Genomic DNA, 12,006 nt, shown 5'->3' on the forward strand with positions numbered 1-12,006 from the left:
GACTTCCTCAGAGCATGGCAGTATCAGAGAAATCAGACTTTGTACATGGTGACCAACTTATTCCAGAGCAAGCATCTGAGAGACCCACGGGGAAGCCAAAACGCTTCCTAGGACCTATCCTCGGAAATCATGCAGCATCACTATCATTGCTTTCTATGGGCTTAAAATTCGTCACAGCCCAAATTCAAAAGGACTATGCAATGTCATGAATTCCAGGAGGTGTGGTTTACTGGGAGCTAGCTTTGAAGACCAAATACCACTTTCTGCCCTCTGGCGCCCATTGAATCCCATCCCTCACACATTCAAAATACGCTCACTCTCTGAGTCTGTGAAATCATCAGGCTTAGGTTCCAAATCCAGGACCTTGACACCTAAGTCAGGTCTAGTGCAGAGGAGCCCCTCAGGTGTGGCCCCATGGAGACGGCACCTCTTGATCTAAAGATCTGTGAATTAAAGAGTCAAGTTATCTTCCCCCAAACCCAACACACAATGAAGAGGTAGGCACAGAATAACTGCACTAGATACTCCCATTCAAAAAGGAGGAGAAGTCTATGGCCGTGCCACCTTGAACAAGCCCAATCCCATCTAATCTAGGAAGCTAAGCAGGGTCGAGCCTGGTTAGTACTTGGATGGGAGACCACCTAGGAAGACCAGGTGCTGTAAGCATAAAAAATAAGGGTTTGTAAACTGACAAGGCCCTTGCAATCTGTGAGGTCAACCAAGGGTTGCCTCGCCTAAAAAATAAAAAATAAAAAAAATTTTTAAAAAGGAGGAGAAATGTGTGCAAAGTGATTCCAAAATCTTACCAGTTCCTTCTTTAGGGCCTGATCCTGCTGTCTGGGAGAGGTCGTCCATGGCTGTTGGCTCCACAATCTGAGTTATCCTTCCTTTTCCAAAAGAAATGGTCAGCGTTTGTAGCCAAATAGATTTTTTCACCTTGCTTCCTCCCCTTAAAAAGGTCTCTTTTCATTTTTAACTGTCTCTGTCATTTTCAACTCAAACTAATATAATTCCTCTAAAAAAACTATGGGTTTGTAATACATCAAATTATAACCTACCCCATCAGACAAAAGCCACACTTTTATTTATCTCCAAAAAGACCTTTCTCCCCTGACACCACCTGTGAGGTTGCTGTGGGATTCTTAATCCTGCTGTCCAGAAGAGAGGATCTAAGATGTGTGGCCTTAACATTCTTAAAAGCCCTGTTTTCTATCCAAAGGTCTAAAAACTTGCCTTTCCATTTTCTTTGCAAAGGGTCTTATAGCCACTTTATCTTTATCTTGAACTGAAACAATATTTTACTGGTGAGGCTGTGGATGTCTGTGAGATAGACTGGAAGAATAGCTGGTCATTATGTGTGCAGGCTCTGAGGCCAGACTGCCTGGGCTTGAATCCCAAGTTTACCAATTACCACCTTTGTGACCTTGAGCTGTCATTTCTATGTGACTCAATTCACCCATCTGTTAATTGGGATAAATTACAATATGTACTTCATGAGAGTGGTGTAAGGATTCAATTGCTTAATCTTCTTGTATAGTGTTAGAACAATGCCTGCTGTGTAATAAATTTCCAATAAGTGTTAGTTATAATTACTACATGTGACTGTATATCCACATCTACAGATGTAGATTCAAGTGCTTCTAAGTAAAGGCTGATGGGTATCTCTCTGTCTCTGAGTATGAGAAGGTCCACGTCTGAATGTCTGTGTCTATGTGTGTTTGGGTATAGGAGACCTTCTGTGTATCCAGTGATAACAGTGGCTGGCATTCATTTCATGTTTACTGTGTCAGGCACTACTCGGAGAGTTCTACAGGTATTCAATGGAAACACACGTGAATGTGGAGAGCTGAGCACGTGTCCGGCCACGTGTGCCAGTGAGTGCCTGTGAGGGTGGCCTGTTAGCCCTGCCGCTGAGTTGTGTAAGAGGTGAAGACAAGCACCACGTCCTGCCTGATAATAGCACTGAAGGGGGCCAGTAAATTATATCCACTCCCACCTCCTTTCCCAGGCTCCCAGTTAGCTTGAATTGCCTGAGTCTTTATTCCTTCAATAAGAAAGCAAATGAGGAGCCTGGAGAGGAGCCCACCAATCACAGCCTTCCTTTCATCCTATGACAGCCTTGGTATTGCCTTGGCCTTGCCTTGGCCTGGGGGAGCTCAGGCAAGATTCCTGGATTGGGCCATCTTTTCACAGTGCCATTTTTTGCTGAGTAGCATCTACTTCTGACTCACTGTGTATCTTCCCTGGAAGGACACCAGCAAGACAGTGAATTCCCATTATGGATAAAGCCTTCACATTCTACCTGTTATGTTTCCTTTGCTTCCGTTATCCAACATTGGTAATAGTTCATAAAAGGATATTTGAAAATTTTATGCATGTGCTTTTCTTCCTTGCCTATATGAGTACGTGATCTTCATCTTCCTGGACCATAGGCATGCATCTCTGGCTGACGAAAGACTTGGATGAAGGTTTGACATAGGCAGGATGCACAGAAGAAAAAATGCAGTAATGCTTGGCATCTGACATGCAAAAGAGGGTTCTGTGGCAGGTCAAAAGTCTTTCCAACTACACTATTTTCTTGAGAGCACATTTCCTGGACATCTTCATCTCTCTCCTTGGACGTGACCATGGAGTTTTACGCAATGAATGCCCAGGCAAGAAGAAGACACACTTCGGTTCTCTCCTTCCTGCCCAGAGGATGGAGGGAAGGGACAGGGGGAAAGCAACCAGGGAGATCAGGCAGTCGGATCTGGCTTTGCTCCAGGCAGGAAACCCTAGAATGAGAGGCCTGGCCCAGCCTGGGAGGAAGCAGCATCTCAGGCTTCTCAGAACCAACCAAATCCACCGAGCTGCCTCCAACACCAGGATTCTGGGGTAAGGCAGAGGAGCCTCAGAAGTTCAGCTTCGCAAGCCAACTTCAGTTCCCACAGGCCTGGCTGCAGAACTGTGAGCCAGCAGGCCAGCCAGGGCCGTGGGAACAGTGAGGAGACCCACAGGGGAGGAGAGGGATGCTATGGGTAGGTGGCAGACCCTGTGGGAAGCAGCCAGGAAGAACCTAGGTGCAGTGGGCACCCTGGAGACTGTAGCCAGACCAGGAGGGACCAGACCATGAGTTACACAAACAGCTTCAAGTGCATTTCAAGGCCAGCAGGGATAGGAACCTTACCTGGAAACATGAGGACACCACACCCCAGGATCCCAACTCCTTACTCCTGCCAGACGTCACATAAGCTGCCCTTGTCTGTCCACATACCTCAACATCATCTCGGTGGGAGACGCTAGGGAAGGCAATCTGATAACTGAGCACTTTCATCCAAGAGAAGCAAAACGTCACTTAACAGGACAGACTAAACTGGGTCCCATGAAGTTCAAACCACATTGAACACTTCATTATTCTCCTCACTAATCCTCAGGTAGAGGTTGGGAGAAATGCCAAGTTAGTTATAGACTAATAAATACGGAAATTACTGTTTTTCCACACAGATGAATTGAAGTGCGAGCTAAATTTTCATCCTCGTTGCATACACAAAAATAGAGGACCCACCCCTGCCCCTATTAAAATGCCAGCTCGCCATTCCGACTAAAGACAAAGACCCTAGCAAGGGACAAGTCCTGGCCTCCGGATCCCAAATTGCCTCCTCCAGGTGGTTTGGGACAGGTCAGGGCAGAACAGGACAAGGCTTCCTTTCAGCCCAAGTGCTCAAACCAGCTTTCAGAGGCACACACATCGGGTCTCCTCCCCCTACATTATCTGTGCTTTGGGGGGAGAAAAAAACAAGGTTTTAATTCTTTTTCCAGGCCTTTTTCATCTAGGATATTGAGGATCCCAGACCTGGCTGCTGTCTCAGAATTTGTTGAGATCCTTCCTTCCTCAGGGAGGTGGGGACATGAATTGAGTGAGGTCCAAAGTCTTATCTTTGACTGGTGTGTGTTGGGGTGGGGGGAGATAGGGTGTGGGCGGTTATCAGCATATGCAGAGGGTGATGCTACCACCTGCTGGAGCCTCAGGGAAAAACAATTCAGCTGGAGAACCATGTTCCACCGGTCTTGGGTGGAACCACCTCAGAATCTTGCACTCAGGTGATTCACTTTCTTTTTCCCAGAACAACGCTTCACCTATTCCTTTATTTGGTCACCTAGTTTGCTGGTTGGAGCAAGATCATCATCTCATTTTATGGATGAGAAAACTGATGCTCAATGAAGAGCAGAATGCCATCTGAAGTCACATGACCGGGGATGGCTTGAAAGCAACATTTAGTCTCCTGCCACCCAGCGAAGACTATATCCCCTCCTCAGTGCTCAGGACTAGGGTGTCCTTTTATGGACAAGATCGATAGGGCCGCCCCCAACATCTAGGGAGATGGCATGAGGGGAGGAGGGCACCTACATCCTCCTGCTGGGACTGAGGGGCCTGAGGCACGAGCAGCAATAATGACCCTGCCGTTAGTTCAGGGCCTGACATATGCACCCAGAGGCTTTGTGTTTAAGACCTCACACACACATTACCACACAGGCCATTTCAGTTCCTTGGGAGCCATGTTCTGAAATGCCACAAGGGCAGGCTGGCTGCCAGGGGGACCTGGCTGATTCCTGCCCTGATTCACTGGGCTCCTCCACATCCCAGAGGGCCAGCCCCCACCTTGGTCCCTGTTCAGAATTCTCCGTCTTATGGCCTCTCTAGTTTCCTTGTCCCCAGGGTCTGGATTCCAGTTCAGCCCTGCTGCCTGGTGGGCAAGACTCCCCAAGTTTCAGGCTGTCCTCCAAAATTGCCCAGATTTCCTCCATTTGGCTCTCCTATGCTTGGGGACGCCTGCATCTCAGACCAGCTGACAAGAACACCCAGCTTATGAACAGAGTCTGCCCCACCCCCATTCTGGGTCCCCATAGCAGGGTCAGTGCCCCTAAGCCCTCTTCTCCAGCTGGGAGGGTCCAATTCCAGACGCTGGCACCGCTCGGCCTGCTTGTCCTGCCATGAATAACTGCCAAATGGGGAGAGAGTCAGAACCAGGGCCCGGGACCGAGGCCAACTGGCCTCCAAAAGCCTGACCCTCAGGTAGCCACAGCAGTCCTCAGCTCACCTCATAATCACATCACTAACGGGAACATCTCTGAGATAGATTCGAGAGCAAAATATGAAGCCATGAAAAGGCAATTAAAGAAAAAGACTATTTAACTGATCTCAGAAAGGGCAATACTTTTCTAGGCAGAGAAGAGATCATACAGGGAAAGACATCGCTTGATAAAAGCTGAGACTTCTGCAATCAAAAATATCTCAAAATTAAAGGCAAGCCAGCCTCAAGAGAAGCATTTTTGCAACACAAACGGTGACACCCTTAACACATTTTTTCCCATGAATTGTCTTTTAATGTCCTTGCTGCTCTTCCGTTGGGAGCATTAGGTTGTTTGTTTGTTGATACATTAAACAGGAAAGGTTACTTATTCTGAACCCTTTGAATTTGGAACCTGCGAGTGTGTTACCAATTAAATTTTAAAAATGACGTTTTAAGTATAAATCAAACAAAATATTTTAATCGAGTCTATGTGGACAGTTGGTGAATGAACATTTAATGTAAAAAGAATTCCTAAGAGAAATTTTTGCTACAGCCCTCAGCCCAGAGACCAGGGAAAGTCAATTGTAAGGCTGGCTAAGTTTGTCTCCAGCAGCCTCATCCTCTGCTTTCTGCTTCCTTGTCTTACTTCCAAGCACCCCTGTTTCCAAAAGCTGCCCTATTCCTCACTCTTCCCCCACTTGGGGTACCCAGGACCCCTGGTTCTTCCAGCCCAGGCCTTTGCTTGGCCAAAACAATCTGTATGACAGAAAAAGTACCTCTTCCCTGCCCAAGCCCGTAACCACCCACACAGACCACGGGAGAGCAAGTACACTTTTCCCGATGTGTTTCGAACACGCTGGGAGATGATTCGGGCCAGTGTTATCGGCCCATTACTCTCAAGACAGCAGTCCCCGCTCCTCCTCCTGACAGCTGTGCTCAGCAGTCACCCTCACTGCCAGGACTCTGCGTTGGCCCAAGCCTTCTCTTCTCCAGGCCTCCCGCCTTTCTCGCCCCTCTCTTCTTGGCCTGCAGAGCCGGGGAAAGGCAGAAAGCTATGGACAAGCCCGGCTGCCCTACAGGCTGCAAGTAAAATAAGGCTCAGTGGCTGGTCCTGGGGCTGGCCCCACTGAGGTGCCCCGTGCAAGGGAAGACGGCTAAGACAGAGCCACAGCGCCACCTTGTGGTGTAGTGCAATCTGTGCAGCCAGGCCCAACCAGCTCAAGAAACTTCCTGGGTTTCTTCCTTAACTATCCCACTGTCTAGTGGGTGGGGGTCTTCCCTAGACCCCAGGAGAGCCCCATCCCTGGGGACTTAAAGACAACTGGTAAGCTGAGGTCCCAACCACATCTCTGAACCCCCACAGCAAAACAATAGAAAAGGTCTGGGCTTCCGTATCAGGCCGACTTTGTCACTCCCACCCCCTCTATGATCCGCAGATGTCTGAGCCTGGGCAATTATATAACCTCATGAACTTCAGTGCCCCACCTCTAAAATGGGAGCAATAAAAAGGCTGCTGAGAAATAGATTAGGTAATAAAGTTCGTAGAGCAGCGGCTGGCTCATCGCTAGTATTCAAGAAACGATGGTTTCCTTTTCCTTCTGTCTGGTCCAGATGCCTGAGAAATGCAGACTTACTCAAAGACAGGGATGAGGAGACAGTTAAAACCCAAAGCCTAAGATGAGAAGCATTTCTACCTCGGTTCCTCCAAAGAACCAGCCCCAGTTGCTTCATCTGACTACTCTTTGCCTCTCTGAACCCCTTCGGTTAAGGTGACCAACTTATCTACTTTGCCAGGAACTAAGGGATTTTTAGGGAGCAAGGAACTGTCGGTGCTAAAACTGGGGGCGTCCCAGGCCAACCTGGATGACTTGATCACCCAGTCCTTATCTTTCCTCACAAATCCAGTTCTAGGACTTCACAGAATCACTGGGCTGTAGCCCAGGAATCTGCATTATAACACTCCCCAGGTGATTCTTATAAACACCAAGTCACTGCCCTGGCACCCCCTGTGCTTTCTCATTGGCTTCTGGTGGGAGCATTAGTCTTCAACTAGGCAGGAAGCCGCCTGGGGCACACGGCACACAGTGATGCGACCTTGGAAAGACTGAAGAAATGCCTAAAAACCAGGCTCCAGACCTGAATCTGCATAATAAACCAGCAGCAATGGGACACGTGTTCTCTACTCAGCTTTAGAGTTTGTGCCCATGTGTTATTCCTCTATTATTCTTCCATTCATTCATTAAGTATCTGTTGAGCACCTATTGGCTTGGCACAGTTGGAATTTATATCTTAATGATAGGAGATAAACACTTACCATTTTTATAAACACTATAATTATAGATAGTAATAAACATTGCTATACTACATTCAAAGGCATCCCTGAAGAGGCAATATTTGAACCCTGAAAACTGAGGAGCCGGCCACCCTAAGATTTGGGTGAAGGTGTTCCAGGCGAAAGAATGGACATTGCAAAGGTCTTGAGGCACAAACAAGGAATAGAATGACTAGAGCGGCTAGAACATAGTAAGCCAGGACAAAGTGTCCGGAGCTGAGGTTGGTGAGGTGGGCAGGGGCCAGTTCAGACATGTGGGGCCTTCTGGACCACTGTCGTCCTTTGCATTTTATTCTGCATGCAATGGAAAGCCATCGATGGTTTTAGCAAGAAAATGACAGGATCTGATTTGTATTATCAAAGGCTCATTTAGGCTTCTGTGAGGGGATGCTGGAGAAGGACAAGAAGTAGAAGTAGGGAGTTAGTTGAGAGGCTACTGTAATAGTCCAAGCAGAGGACATAAACTGTAGATGGAGAGAACTGCAAGGATTCAGGATACATTTGGGAGGGAAGATTTGCTGATGGATTAGACATAGGTGGGAGCAAAAGAGTACAATGCAGGCTGCCTCCTAAGCTTTTTCTGAGGACCCAGGTGAATGGATGAAAGAACCATTCTGTGAGATGAAGAACTTGTTAAAGGATGCCTTGAGGATGGAATTAGCCAAATTCTGTGGGAAATTCTATAGGTCAACTAATAAATACCATAAAAGGGAGTAGGAAGAGATGGAATTGGTATAAATTTTAAAAGGCTTTAAAAACCAACTGTAAAAATAAGTGTGGAAATTTGAAAACAGACTAGGTATGAGATGATGCAGAGGCATTTTTATTAATCTTGTTGGGTCTAATAATGACACTGTGGTTTTTACATTTTGTTAAAAAGTGGTTAGCCGTTGGGTATACATACTGGGTATACATTTACAAGTTAAACTATATCTGAGATTTCCTTTAAAATATTTCAGTGACAGTGCAGGGGTAAGAAATGAGATAGATGAAAGAACACTGACAATTCTTGAAAGTGTGATCGATGGATACATGGGTTCAATATACCATTTTCTCTACTTTGGGGTGTATGTGAAACGTTCCATAATAAAGAGCTGGGGTTTTGTTTTGTTGAATTTTAAATAGACTGTGTTCATACAGATCACAGCCCTCAGGCTGTGTTCTGACCTACTGAGAGTTCAACAGTATTCCCTCCCTTTATCCACATGGAGGCCACATGCTCCATGTCTGTAGGGCACAAATGAGAGAAATGAGTCAGGGGTTAAGAAAACAGCAAAGCAAGTGGGGGCGGCAGCGGCAGCGGGCACCCACCTCTGTGTTGGGCATTGCCTGCGTTGGTGGGGCTGTGGCAAAGGGAAGGTCACATGCCCATCCAACGGGGGCAGCCAGTGTCGCCGTGTGGGAATAAGGGACCCAGGTGGCCAATTCTTCTGATTTTTCATTAGAAAGTTGAAATCTGGACATTTCAGTAAAATCTCCCAGTATGAAGGCAAATGATTTTTTAAAAAATTTTAAACATTTTGCAAGTCAAACATTTGCCAGTGCTAGAAAGCCAAACAAAACCTGTCTGGAAGCTAGATTTATTCCACAGATTGCTGTTTTGTGACCTCTGACTTCACACCATGTCATACATTATATAGTAATGCTTTAATAATTGGTTGACATTCTCAGCAGTTGGGTCACACAGCTGGAACAACTGAGGCTGCACAGATCATAAATCCCAAGATCCTTTACATGCAAACAGCTGTCAAGCCAGGCATCCCCCACACCGAACTGTGAACTGAACATGGGCTTACTATTTTCTCTATCAAATTACATCTTGTCATTTGTCAGAAACTTTTGTCTCTGGATTGGCTCTACTCTTCCTCTAAATTCTACTGAATTTGCACTCCCTTCCAGCTTTGTAGCACACACTTTTAATAAACCTGTCTTTATCCAAGCCATCTCCAAAGCTCATATCAGTCTGGTGTATGTCGGGCTTCTCTCCTGCTCGATATCAACTATAACTTCAACCTACCTTCCAAGTTAAGTTCATTCATCCCATATTTACCCATATTCCTCCTTGAAGCCACCATACTTTATATACAAGTCTAATCCACTAGACTTATGGTGATGATTATACCACCTCCTTACATGTGTATAGTACTTTATGGTTTTTAAAGTATATAGTCCCACAATTTTCTGATTTGATCTTTTCGCCCATCTTGACCTTAAAAAATCCTATCACTATCACGTTTAGATGTTGGACAAATCTGGCAATAGTCTATTTGTTTGTTTGTTTGTAACCCAGTAATAATTTCCTAGCTGGGGATTTCTAGATTAAATAGAGTAAAAGGCAACTAATTTAGCATCCTTCCTTCTCAACTCACTATCTCACCAGAAAAATAGTTCTCCAAACCATCACCATTCCAGTAATAACCAATGGAGACAGAAACAATATTTAAGAGGAATAATGTTATAACCAAAAGAGTTGACAAGAAATGGAATAGGATGCCTTGTGAAGAAACGACATTTTGATACTAGACATTTTCAAATAGGAGCTGGAGTTTTGTAGAAGGGATTCCAACATACATAGGAATGGGGCAGAATGATCTTTCATTAATTTATTTCTGTCTATGTGGGGAATCTGCTCTGTGCTCAGCTCTCAGAAATACTGGACCAGTTCTTGCAGATGAGCACCCTCTGAAGGTCAGAAAGTACAGTTGGCAAATCAAATTTTTTTATAAGCTGTACATTTTAAAATTAATTCCCTTTTTAAAAGCAGTTTTCTGCAAATTTTCTTTAAAATGCCAACCTTTTCTCCAGCATTTAAAAATGGAGAGAATCCACACCATGGAATATTATTCAGCCATAAAAAAAAATAAAAATAAAAAATGAAGTGCTAATGCAGAGTAGGGAATGGATGAATCTCGAAAACAGTAAGCTAACTGGAAGAAGCTTGTCACAAAAGACCACAAAACCTCTAATTCCATTCACATGAAAGTCTACAATACAGAAATGTATAGAGACAGAAAGCAGATTAGTGGTTACTTAGGGCTGGGGTGGTTAGAGGGATGCTAAAAGCTACAGGGTTTCTTACTGAGGTGATGAAAAGTTCTAAAATTAACTGGCGATGAAAATGTTCTACAATTGACTGATGATGGTTGCTGGCTATACTAAAATCCATTGACGTGTACACTTCAAATAGGTGAATTGTATGGTATGTAAATTATATCTCAATAAAACTGTTTTAAAAAATTATAAGTAAACTTTTTTTTTTTTTTTAATGGATAGATATTTGTTTCCAGGACTAGGCTAGATTTCTAAAAGGGAGTTCTCACCATCTGAGGATGAGCCTGTGACAGACTGGTTGGGTGTAGAACTGGCCCCATGTTAGGTGAGTGGGAGGTCTTTCTCACACTTCGCTAGGCACAAGGTTCCCCTTTCTGAAGCTGGGGCCGGGGTTAGGAGCTGTGGAGACTTGACAAGAGCTCCACCCTCCACCCACGTTCTCTGAGCTTTCTAGGTCTTGCCTCTCACCACTCCGGGTAGTATTTCCAACCCAGGATTTAACTACTATCATGTCCATAAAAACAACTAAAATCATTCTTTGGGGAGAAAGCGTCCGGGAGGCTTCTCACCCCAACTAAACTTGTTCCTCTACTTCATCCACAACTCCTGGGGATATGGGGCACCCATCCACTCATTGGCAAAGCAGACCATCACCTCAGAGTAATATTCAGTGCTGGCTTCAAAAACCAGCTGGCCATCCAGGGGGGTCGGGGGACAGATTTCCTACCCCGCCTTGGGGGTAGGACTTAGAAACCTGGGGTTTATGGTATGCATGAAAGGAAACCCGCCACTTGGATGTTACTAGAAAACGCCTGCTCTCTGTCTGCCAGCGAGTTCCACCACTCTAGATTGGCACCAGGGAGAAGGGGCACAGGAAGGGGAGAGGGAGGCGCCCTAGGCACATTTCCCAAACCCTACGAATCCACCCAGGGAGGCCTAAGCACCTGAGTAAGGAAAGGCCCGCGGTCTAGGGGGCCTCCGCAGATCCGAGGGAGGGGTAATGACCAGTAATTACTAGTTAAAAAAGGGGGAAGCGGCTGCTCCACTTGAGCCCCCGCGCTGGGCCTTGGGCCCCAACTCAAAGGAGCGGTGGCCGGGCTTGGGCCCCGCCGCCCAGCGCAAGCCGCGCGGCGCCCGACCCTGGGCGAGGGGCATCGGCCGGGTACCCGGGGCTCGTCCAGGAGCCGAGAGCTCCGGCACGCCCCATAGAGTGGAGCACCGGCATTTTCGATCTGGATGCCCAAGGTCCGCCCCATCACCGGTGCAGCACCCCGCGGCCTGCCGCCCGTATCCCCCGTACTGTGGCCTGGGACTGGGTGCTATCAAAGGAAACGCCGAAGACGACAACTATAACGGATCAGTCGGTAAACGGCCAGGTTCCGGCGGCTGGGTGGTGTGCGGGGGAAACAAGCCACTTGGTAAGAAGCTCCAATGCAAGCGGCTTCCTGCCGACGGCGGAGCGGGCTGTGCGCACTGAGGAATCTGACACAGGAACTGAGATGGCTAAAGGGAGAGTAACTCGTTCCTTGGGGCAGGGAGATAAAAGGGGGTTTCCGGTATCCAAAATGGTCG

At 46.6% G+C, this 12,006-nt stretch overlaps 1 pseudogene; it reads left to right on the top strand.

The window, feature by feature from the left end:
• Nucleotides 1-547: 547 nt before the first annotated feature.
• Nucleotides 548-666, top strand: LOC111740694 (annotated as a pseudogene).
• The last annotated feature ends 11,340 nt before the right edge of the window (nucleotides 667-12,006 follow it).

The sequence above is a fragment of the Pteropus vampyrus genome, unplaced genomic scaffold (assembly GCF_000151845.1).
Source record: "Pteropus vampyrus isolate Shadow unplaced genomic scaffold, Pvam_2.0 Scaffold66, whole genome shotgun sequence".
NCBI classification, from domain to species: Eukaryota; Metazoa; Chordata; class Mammalia; order Chiroptera; family Pteropodidae; genus Pteropus; species Pteropus vampyrus.